The following is an 11,169-nucleotide window of genomic DNA, read 5'->3' on the forward strand; positions in this document are numbered from 1 at the left end:
TATTGGACTTTGTGAGTGATATTTGGATTAAGCTAACGCAATAAAAACATTCAGAAGCTTTTATGGCCCTTCTTAATAATCCAGATATGACTCGCACAGTCAATTTGTAGTTTTTTTGATTGCCTCCCCCCCCCCCTCAAAAAAAAATGCATTTCAATTAGTTTTTCTTTGTCTTTTTTAGGTTCTCACTGCGTTGCTTTTGTACTGTTCCTCGCTGTGAATGTGACCCTTTATAAGCAGGTAAGCGTTTGAGGACAAAGGGTGTGTCAGATCAATACAAAGCGCACGTTAGGTAACATCTAGAGAGTAACAAGGGGACAGATTCTTTCATTTTTCTCCCTCAGGGTTTGACAAGTACGTGCAAGCAGGAGCCAGGAGAACTGTGTTAGCAGCGCCCTCCGCCCTCCTGTCAGTCACATTTAGTCCTTTTCAGAAATTCATAATGATCTTGAGCAATTCTTTTCTTCTGATGATGATTGCAATTTCATGATTATTTAGTTCTGCGCAAGTTCCAAAAGTTTTGTCCAAAATGTCTTAAGCATTGCATTAATAGGAATTTGTTCTGTTATTGCTCTTTTAAAAAAGAAGTAATTTAATATAACAAATTGTGTGTACATGAACAGAGAACTAAAGCATGCAAAGTTGAATCTTAATAATGAAGTTTTTTTTATTTCCTCATGACAAATGATGACTGGTAGATAAAATAGAAATGGAAAAAGGGAAATGTAAAAATGTGTGTGTGATTTCTGTACGGATATATAGATATTTACTGCAATAAAATGTAAAAAAAATATTTAATTTATAAATATACAGAAAATATATAGGTACATATATAGATACAGGGTCACATGGTGGCGTGGGGGGTAGCACTGTCGCCTTACAGCAAGAAGGTCGCTTTTTCGAGCCCCGGTTGGGCCAGTTGGCATTTCTGTGTGGAGTTTGCATGTTCTCCCAATGTTCCCATGGGTTTCCTCCAGCTGCTTTACTTTAAACTTTATTATCCTGTTTGGGAAACTAAAATTGCAGCAAGGTGCCATAACACAGGTGAAGTTCCGTGTAGACATTAACAAAATATTGATCACACTTTATTTTGATGGTTCGCTTGTTGAATCGAAGTTACATTGCATCTACATGCCAAGTAATTCTCTATAAGTAGAGTATAAGTAGACTTTAAGTTGGGTTTAGGGTACTGTAACGACCGGGGTGGAGTGACAGATACGACTGCAGGTAAGATCCAATATGCAGGTTTATTCAGAAAACAAGACAGGGAAACGCGTTGTATTGTCACAAAATGCAAACAAGACTCGGCCAACTGGAACAGTGAATGTGTGGCTTAAGTAGGGTGAGTATCAGTCTCTAACAAGGTTCAGCTGGTGAGAATGCAATCAAGCTAGATGTGTCAGCATGGGTGTCTGGGAGCAGTGCATGTATGAAAATGTAGTCCTGGGAAATGTAGTTCTGAGAGTTCGTGTACTTGCAAGGTTTCTTATAGTCAGTTAAATGTCTGTTGAAGAAGCAATATCAGCAGATATTAGGCAGACTGTCTACTGATACTCAAATGGACCATCAAAATGAAGTGTTACCAAAATATTACCACACAACATAAAATACGTCATTTTTTAGATGCATCTCCCATTTAATGACCTAATGGCCTCCATTATAAAATAATTTCTACTTCTATTTGTACTGCAAATAGGAACTCTAAAATGACGTCCTGATGGCAGCAGCTGAAACACAGAGTACAATGAGAGTACAATGGGTGATCCGGGGTACATAGGATAACCTGAGCTCCTGAGTTTAAAACATAATTACGGTAAATTACCATTGCACCAGTTTGGTTAAAACCAATGATCTTGCCTGCAACCTTCACAAGGCTACTCAACCTGTTCATATTTGACAAACTCAGATTACCGTACCAAGCTACGATGCAGAGAGATCAAACAGATTCAATAAATTGTTTATAAAACTGTGTCATCATAGAGATACAAACCCCAAACAATCTAAATTTCCTTAGAAAAAACAGTCTTTGTTAAACTTTTTTTATAGACAGCCCGAGTGTTAGGTTGGATTGTCAAACTTAATGTCAATAACGACCCCTAGATATTTATGTGTCAACAATTTCAATGTCCAAAACTTTAATATTTGTTATGCTGGGGGTAGGAGAAGCCTTCCTGTAATCTATCACCATGTCTTTCGTTTTCCCCACACTCCAAGACATGAGCTGTAGGTGAATTGGGTAAGCTAAATTGTTCTTCAAGAGTTTGCACTTAGATATTGCTTGATAATGATAGGAGGTTTGGCGTGCTGTCCTAGGAGAGAACCCTGAGCTCGGAGATAATTGAGCCCTGGTCACATGTAAGGGGAGTAGGACATCAGATAGTTCTCGAGAGCTCCCCATTGTAAAGGAGGAGATGGGGCGGATGGGGCGTTTCATCGGAAAATGAAGATAAGGGAGTAGTTTTAGCCCGGGTACTTACAGTGAGTTTGGATTAATCTGATTGGCTTATTATTGATTCTAAATGAGATGCCAACTGCGATCATATCACATGCTCCTCTCGAAGTTAGTTTGTAAAACTTGACGTAGTGTATGTGTGTATGTCCTGGTCCTCCAGGTTGGGGATTGAGTGTTGGGCTAACAACTCACCTCATAAATGTTACCAAACACCAATATGATGCGGCTAAATATCAACTTCGAGATAAGTTGCCCTGGGAGTAAGTAATTACATTTATAGATACTAACAGTGCCTATAGATAATCATCATACACCTTTAAAATAATGACTTTATTTGTCATACAGCCTGAAATCAAATCCCATTCTAAATAACCTTTTCAGCCATTGAAATGTTTTTGTAGCTTTCTCCTAACCTGTGCCTTTATACAACTAAATCCCGAAGCTCTTTTGAAAGCAGGGTGTAATTTAAGTAAAGGTATAGATTTTTTTATCTAGAAATATAGATGATTTTCTATAGGCTCTATATAGTTAAAAATCTGTGTCTCAGTGATGCTAAAAATAACACAGACCTTGACTAAAGTATTCTTTTTCCTCCTTAAACATTAAGCCCAAAGTCTTTGTCGTTAGTGTCAGTGTGTCTTAACTATGAGGTACTGAAGACAAATTTCAGGAATGTGCAAACAAAGACCTGTACAGGCCCGTCACATAATCGTCTGCTAGCCCTCACCCAATGAGGATCTTTCCTTTTCACCTGATCCTTCTCGCCGTGTTGGGGAATTTCAGAGGGTTTGTTGTTTTTGTGTGGTTTTCAAAGACTAATGCCAACCTTGAAGAGTAAAGATATATGCTTGTCGAGAGGTTCATTTACGCTCGTGCATGCAAGAAAACACCATATCATTAACCAAAAAGGTGTTTTGGGTGTGTTGCACTCTTCCAATAACAGTAATCTTAAATAAGCCTTGCTCACGTAAAGCTTGCAGCAAGTTTTTAGAAAGCTTTGTATTTTTAATGGTCTGTTTTTCTCCATGACGTTCGATTTTAAGAATAAAACACTGAAGGGCTTGTTTTTTAGTCTTTATTTAAAACTTTTTCCTCTTACGTAAGTCTTAAAGCATTGAGAGTAGGGGGGCATTTTTTCAGGCTTCAGTTTGCTGTACTTTTATTGGACCACCCAGTCCCCACCCCACTCCACCCATTAAGGCTCACATTACTGAAGCACAAAGGCCCAAATCTGCAGTTTAACTCATGCACTGCCGGGTTTCTGCTCAGGAGAGTATTGATGTTTGACATACAGATGGATACTGTAAACACGCAGACTGATCATGAGCAAGGTTGTGTCCTTCTGCAGATGTTCACAGTGTTAAATCATCAGTCAGAACCAGGTTACCTTGTTCAATACCTTACAGTGTTAAACAGGATCTTAGAAAATTAGCTCAACACCAACTCCTCCTGTAGTCATGAACAGTAACACTTTATTTTGATGGTCCATTTGAGGATCAGTAGACTGTCTGCTTAATGACACTGCTCCTTCAACAGGCATTTAACTGACTATAAGAAACTTTGCAAGTACATGTCAACTTACACTAACCCAAACCCCAATCTAACTGTCTACTTATAATCTAATGAGAATTAGTTGGCATGTAGATGCAATGTAACTTAAATTCAACAAACGGACCATCAAATAAAGTGTGACCTCATCAACTGTTGGAATCCTTGGCAATGTTTCTGCTGAAATATATTGAGCTTTAAACGTAGCAAAAATGATCCAAATCAAGATTAAAGTATGGGAAATGTCATTGACATTGAAACCATGAAACTGCCTAATACTTAAATTAATACCATCCTTTCCATTAAACATTTGCCCCTCAACAACAGAATAATAATAAACAAAAATGTCTAGGATTAAGCATCTTTTACATCACACAGTATCTTTTCAATAGGGTTAAGTACTATAAAAATTCAGTCGAAATCAGAAAGAAGAATAAAGAAACCACAATTTCACGTTGAAGCTTTTTGCACTCACTGACAAGGACTGAAGTGGAGGTGTGCAACAAGGCCTGGCAAACATTTTCATGAGTGTCCTTCAGATTTATCCACAACCAAATCCTTTAATAGAAAATAATATTTATTCCTGTACTAACTCTACTTATTGACCTCTTCACTACTCTTCCATCATGACAGTCGCCTCTCAACAATGTTGAGTGCATCTATTATAAAAGCCTCTACAACTCACAGCTGTGTAAAGTTGCACACAATTAATGATGACTGTAGTAAGCAAAAGCTGAATCCAGGACATTTTGTGATTTAAAAATCCCAAAGAAGGACTTGTTCCTGAATGGATTGAGACATCTTCACAAAACTCAGAATATGTATGTATAAGGCCAGTCTGTGGTCACACTAAATAAATTATGGAGTTTGACATATCTTCACCTTGGAATTAAAAGGTTTTATCTGCACTCTGAATGATTTTGAGATATTGAGCTTTAAAGCTTTTGCATTCCATAGCAAACAGTATGTGTGTAACACTTGTTTAAATTAAAAGTCTTGAAATTCATAAAAAAACATCCCATAATGTAAATTTTCATTTAATAAGAATATTTCAATAAATCAATTTTGACAAAAATGTCAAATAGAACCTTAGAATTCTAAGGGGATGATATAATAATGCCATATTGTGGCCTTATCACTGGAAAAAGTGGCAACTGGGTGGAGTTTTACACCTTGTATTATGCAACTCGTATGTTAGATATGGCTTCATTGCCAACAACTGTTAACAAAAACCATCAATCAATCAAATATTTGGGTGATTTTTGATATGTAGCTACTTTTTTTAACTCTTCATTGAGTTCATTCTATTTTCACCAAAACTGGCATAATCCATCAGCATCAGTCCTGACTAAACATTTTCAGACTTTTTTTTTTTTTTTTTTTTTGACAGGCTCAGTTGTTCTCGAGTTTTGCATGAATTCATTTGAGGAAGACTTTGCCAAATTGGACATGAGGTGACAGTATGTGTCTTCAGTGCTTTATTCTATTCAGACCAAACTAGGAGTTTATTATGTTTAGCATGACCAGAGGTTACTTGCAGTATTTCAGCAAAGTGCAACATAAAGGTCCTGATAAGGAAAAGCTCTTTTGCTTATACCTTTCAAAAATGTTTTGTCTAAAAATCACAAAATAGGTCTCTGTACTGCCTAGATCAACAAGTATCAATCAAAGTCTCAAACATTTGCATGTAATATATTGTATCTGCCTTTGTATATATTTTTATCTTTTTTATTGTTTTTTGTTTTAATTTAATTAATTTATATTTTATTTATTTAATTATATATATATATATATATATATATATATATATATATATATATATATATATATATATATATATATATATATATATATATATATATATATATATATATAGTATTCTTTACATAAATGTTTACTCTAGTTTATCTGAGTTGTTTTATTAGATACTAGTAACTGAAACATACAAAACCGGTATGTCATATAGTTTTATTGTATCTGAATTGTCTGTAATTGCATTACAAAACATAATTGAGAGCTATAGCTATGATGAATGTAATAGTACTATTGCTAATAACAGGTCGTCTACATGATATTCAAAGAGCACAATTGTGGTGAATTCAACTCTGAGCAGAATGGAAACTACAGTTGAAACCAGAAGTTTACATACACTTTTTAAATGTCTGATGGTAAATCATACTTAACGCTTACTACTTTAGGTTCATTAGGATTAGCTAAATCATTTACATTTGCTAAATGCCAGAATAATGAGAGAATTTCTCTCTCTCTCTCTCTCTCTCTCTCTCTCTTTCTCTCTGTCTCTCTCTCTTCTTTCGTGCACGACTCCTCTACATCCTCGGGAAGTATGCCAGATCAGTTACCCCGATCTGTTCAAGTACCTTGCGATTCACAAATTAAGCACTATATATATGTATGGAGAAAAAAACACCCGTGAGAACTTGTCCATGTTTGGCATTCCTTCAAAAAGTAGCTCTTTTATTCGATATGATGTTGTGAGTCATAATCATAAGTGAATCATTTGTTTACTGTAATAGGATTATATTGAAACAAAGCGTCTGTTTGCGCAAGCGATATCTTTTGTGAGTCTCTGCACAACCCCTAGGTTTGGTCAAAGCATGCAGATGGCTGGAGCTAAAAAAATGGCAGTTATTGTGTTTTGTGCTTATCTTTTTTTAATGCAGGCCTGCAGTGAAGGTGGCCTGTGAACGCTCAGGTGAGCGTTTGAGGACAGCGGGGTGTGTCTGACTGAATTGAAGTGCAGGTTGGGTAGCATCTAGAGACCAGGGGAAGGATTCTTTCATTCCTTCTCCCTCCGGGTTTGGCAAGTAAACACAAGCATGACAGCAGGAAAAAAAAACTGCTATCGGTGACCTACGCCCTCCCATCAATCACTCATCAGGTTCATTCACACTCTCTGCTGTCAAATGTTCTTGTGAAATATTTCTTGTGGTTGAATTTAAGCTTACGAAGGCTTTTTATGGGGGGGTTGAAGTGGTTTGGTATCTGCGATTCTGCTTCCCAGATGTGATGGATGAAGCCCCAGGCTGATTTTTTTCAATTACTGTCTTGTAGAGCTGCACGATAAACTGAGAATCACGATTTTTCTGGTTAAGGGTGTGTTCTTAATTGCTCTTGTTCAGCTCTCCTGAATTATTATTTATTTTTGGCGAAAAAGAAAATGTTCTAGAACTTATACATTAGTTCTGTTTCACTTGGTGTTCATGCTGTCATTTTAAGACCAAATCTAAAGACACAAAACAAAAATGGCTTTTGAGAAATATTTTGCAATTGAGCTTTCTCCACACCCAAAACAGTGCTAGGCTGAACACAATTGTTGTATGTGCCGACAAGTGATTCTATTTTTATCATTTGCAAACTCGTCAAGAGTTTATATAATGTGTTAAAGAGTCAATAAAGTGCCAGGAATTCCTCCATCACACCTTGATTTCTTAAGCAGTCCTGTTTCCAATGCCTAAACTAAGTTGTCTAGATTGTAACTATGACTAGATCTTGTGATATATCCTGTTTTTGGTTCATTTAGATGTCTTTGGTCCACATTTTATTAATATTGCCTGTAAAACACAAGGTTATTGTAGAAAAAAATAATCTTCTCAACAATCTTGGTCCATTTCCGATGGCGGTGTAACGTTTTTTCAAATGAACCAAATACAGTCAATCCAGAATTTATTATGCACAGCCTGAAAATACCACCAATCAGAGAACTGCTGCAAGCAAAGTTTACCAATAGATATATTTAACTCTTACTCTTATATAAATGACACAGTCAGGTCAGTCCTTTTATAGTCTTTAAATGTTTCCATATGCCCACATATTACACAAAAATGTATAGATGTAACCTCAAATTTTATATTAATAGGTTTATATTTCTGTCATCTTCTGATTTGATTGTGTCATTCGCAGTACTTCATTGCATTCCATGGCAACTATATAGGTCTTTTTGTAATTTTGTTAAATTTTACTTAGTTTGTTTTAAATCAGACATTTGTAAAATTTTGATTCTTCTTGATGATGATTGGTTTGGCTACAACAAAAATGAATGGGATAAACCAGTTCTGCTGACGAGAACCTACATGTTTGAACTTATCGGACAGAAGACTTGTCGCCTGTCCAAGTTTTAGAAACAACAAATAATAAGTTGACTTCTAGATGATCATTTGGTATCAGAAGTGGCTTATATAAAAAGCAAAGGCCTCTAGATTACCCTTTTTTACCTAAATAAAATATGATTATACCTTGCTTTTTAATGATTTAATTAGGACAGTAAGATCTGACTTTGCTTTACAGAAAAAAATGTCCAGTATATAGTATAAAGTCATGGTGCAGTGGAAAAAGAATGAATATTGTGCATGACTCCCATGAGCTTGGAGGACTACATCCATACATCTCTGCAATGACTCAAAGAACTTATTAATAAAGTCATCTGTGGCAAAGAAAGCGTTCCTACAGGAACTCCCAGAGTCCATAAAGATTCTTTGGATTCATCTTCAATGCCTCCACCTTCATCTTACCCCAGATATGCTCAATAGTGTTCATGCCTGGTGACTGGGCTGGCCAATTCTTGAGCACATTGACCTTCTTTGCTTTCAGGAACTTTGATATAAAGGCTGAAGTATGAGAAGGAGCGCTATCCTGCTGGATAATTCACCCTCTCCTGTGGTTTGTAATGTAATGGGCAGCACAAAAGTCTTGATACCTCAGGCTGTTGATGTTGCCATCCACTCTGCAGATCTCTCGCACACCCTCATACTGAATGTAACCCAAAATCATGATTTCTGTGAGCATCTTGTGTCCATGCAGGTTCATGTAGGTCTTCTGCAGTATCTGTGATGATTGGGATGCAGTTCAACAGATTATTCATCTGAAAAGATTGATTAAAAGAGGTTACTATTTGTTGCTCTTACAACTGGGGTCAACGTCAAGACTTTTCTCAGGTAGTGTATAGAGTTGTGCACATCTTACAATCTACATGAACTTTCCTCTCTATGTTTTCTCATAGTGGCATCTTTAATCTAGACTATATGCCAGCATGAGACTAAAATCATTCTTTCACGACTTGCACATAATACTCCCAAGATCAGTCTGACATCCTAAAATATACTGAAGTAATATTCTTAGAGCTTGTGTCAGCTTGTCTGCAGCAGATTGTTGCCCTTTTAAGGTTCGTTGTTGGAACCGTTTTGCAAGTGCATTCAAACAGAAGAACACGGGCCAAAATCTCACACATGTGTCTAATAGTTTCACTATACACCATCCAGTACTGTTGGGCTCCCAGTTAATTAGAATGGCTTGTGCAACAGAAGACGTGACTTTTCCACTGCTGTTTCCAAGAGGTGGAAGTAACTGTTGCTTAAACATTCAGAGTCTTAACTTTTTTTTTTATAGTGTAACTGTGAGTTTTGTGATTAATGTGTGAGCTTGTAGATGGGCAGTTTTCTGTTAGCAGTAAAGTAGGAAATATATAAAGCATGATAAGTAGCACTGTCGGCTTGCAGCAAGAAAACTGCTGGTTTGAGTCCCGGCTGGGCCAGTTGGCTGTTCTGTGTGGAGTTTGCATATTCTTCCAGTGTTTGCGTGGGTTTTCTCAGGGTGCTCTGGTTTACCCCATGATCCTAAGACATGCACTGTAAGTGAATTGGATGAGGTAAATTGGCCGTAGTGTGTTTGTAAATTTGAGTGTGAATGGGTGTTTCTCATTACTGGGTTGCGGGTGGAAAGGCATCCACTGCATAAACCAAATGCTGGAATAGTTGGCGGTTCATTCCGCTGTGACGACACCTGATAAATAAGGGACTAAGCCGAAGGAAAATGAATGATTCTGAATGCTAAATCTTTGCTGACTGACCAGCCTAATCTCACGAGGAAACGTGAGTATTTTACGTTTTGTCAGTTTAGTGGCTAATTCGTACAAATTCGTACGAGTCCAGTTGTATGAAAATGTACGATTTTAAAAAGGAGGCGTGGCACCCAACCCCACCCCTAACCCCAACCCTCATTGGATGATGAGCAAATCATACTAAATTGTACAAATTAGATCGTAGGAATTTATACGAATTAGCCACTAAATCAAAAAAGTTACGAATTGTCATGAGATTGCGTTGGACTGACTCACATTTGTAAACTGATAGAATCAGTTTACAAAAAAGTCCCATATCCACCAAGATTGTTGTCATGGTATAAACATTAAGAAAATGCTAAAGCTAACTGTTTTAAAAATGATAGCAAAAACAAAAATATTAGTAATTTCAAACATGTTAGTAGTGCGTCAATCATGGAAGCATAGCAGTAAAGCAGGGTAGCAGACAGTCTATCTTAGAAACATGTTAGCGACATGCTAATTTTAAAATGTTGATTTACTAAAACATGCACAACCATGCTAGTGCTAGCCATATTAAAAATATTTTAGCAACATACTAGGTTTTGATTGCTAGCATGCTAATAGCATGTTAAACATGTTAACATCATGCTATCTTGTAGATGTAGATGTGTTAAACTTGCTAGAATATGTCAAATATGTTGGAAAATTATATTATAGAATATAATATATTAGAAACCTGTTTATTCATATTAACAAACTGTTACATGCTGGAGACATGTTAAATAATGTTAAACCATCATGTTAGTTACACAATTGTTAGAAATGTGCTCGCAAAGTCCACATGCTAGCAACATTCTAATGCATGCTAGTGTGGCCATGTGCTAACAGATATTAGTAACATTTTGACTTTGCCTGACTTTCAGTGTAAAACCTTCAAACTTTCAGCTTTTCAAAAGTTTCAGATCTACAACAATGCTTTTGTTACTTGTGTTTGTCTTGTTTCTAGTCCAAATGCCTAAAAATGTGTAAATCAAGAAGCTTTTTTCTAAACAAGCACAAAATATTGACTTGTTTTCAGAAATAAAAGCAAAGTAAACTAGACGGCCAATGGGGTAAGCAACTATTTCAAAGAGAAAACTAGATTCATTTACTTGTTTTAACCTCTTAGGGCTTAATGGCCACATACGTGGACAGCACATTTTTGCCCTTTATATTTTGTTACAGACATACAGTGTCATCCTGCAACTGTTTTGCAGCATATGAAATGTCCCAAACACTATTTTTAACTGTCCAAAATGGGCAATTTTTTTGTGTTTTCACTCTCTGATAGTCA

The 11,169-nt window shown here is 36.4% G+C and overlaps 1 long non-coding RNA gene across 3 annotated transcripts in view; it reads left to right on the plus strand.

Annotated features, from left to right (window-relative positions):
• The window catches only part of LOC147832440 (uncharacterized), a 43,626-nt gene extending 36,193 nt beyond the window's left edge, over positions 1-7,433 (plus strand). For 2 of the 3 annotated variants that reach the window (XR_015516424.1, XR_015516425.1), the window contains 3 exons: positions 182-240; positions 5,391-5,460; positions 6,682-6,962. This is a non-coding gene — a long non-coding RNA (uncharacterized LOC147832440). Of the gene's footprint in view, positions 1-181; positions 241-5,390; positions 5,461-6,681 lie in introns of all 3 variants that reach the window. The other variant, XR_015516423.1, reaches the window with a different exon arrangement.
• Positions 7,434-11,169: the final 3,736 nt, after the last annotated feature.

Source organism: Danio rerio, chromosome 19 (assembly GCF_052040795.2).
Source record: "Danio rerio strain M-AB ecotype USA chromosome 19, GRCz13ab, whole genome shotgun sequence".
Taxonomy (NCBI): Eukaryota; Metazoa; Chordata; class Actinopteri; order Cypriniformes; family Danionidae; genus Danio; species Danio rerio.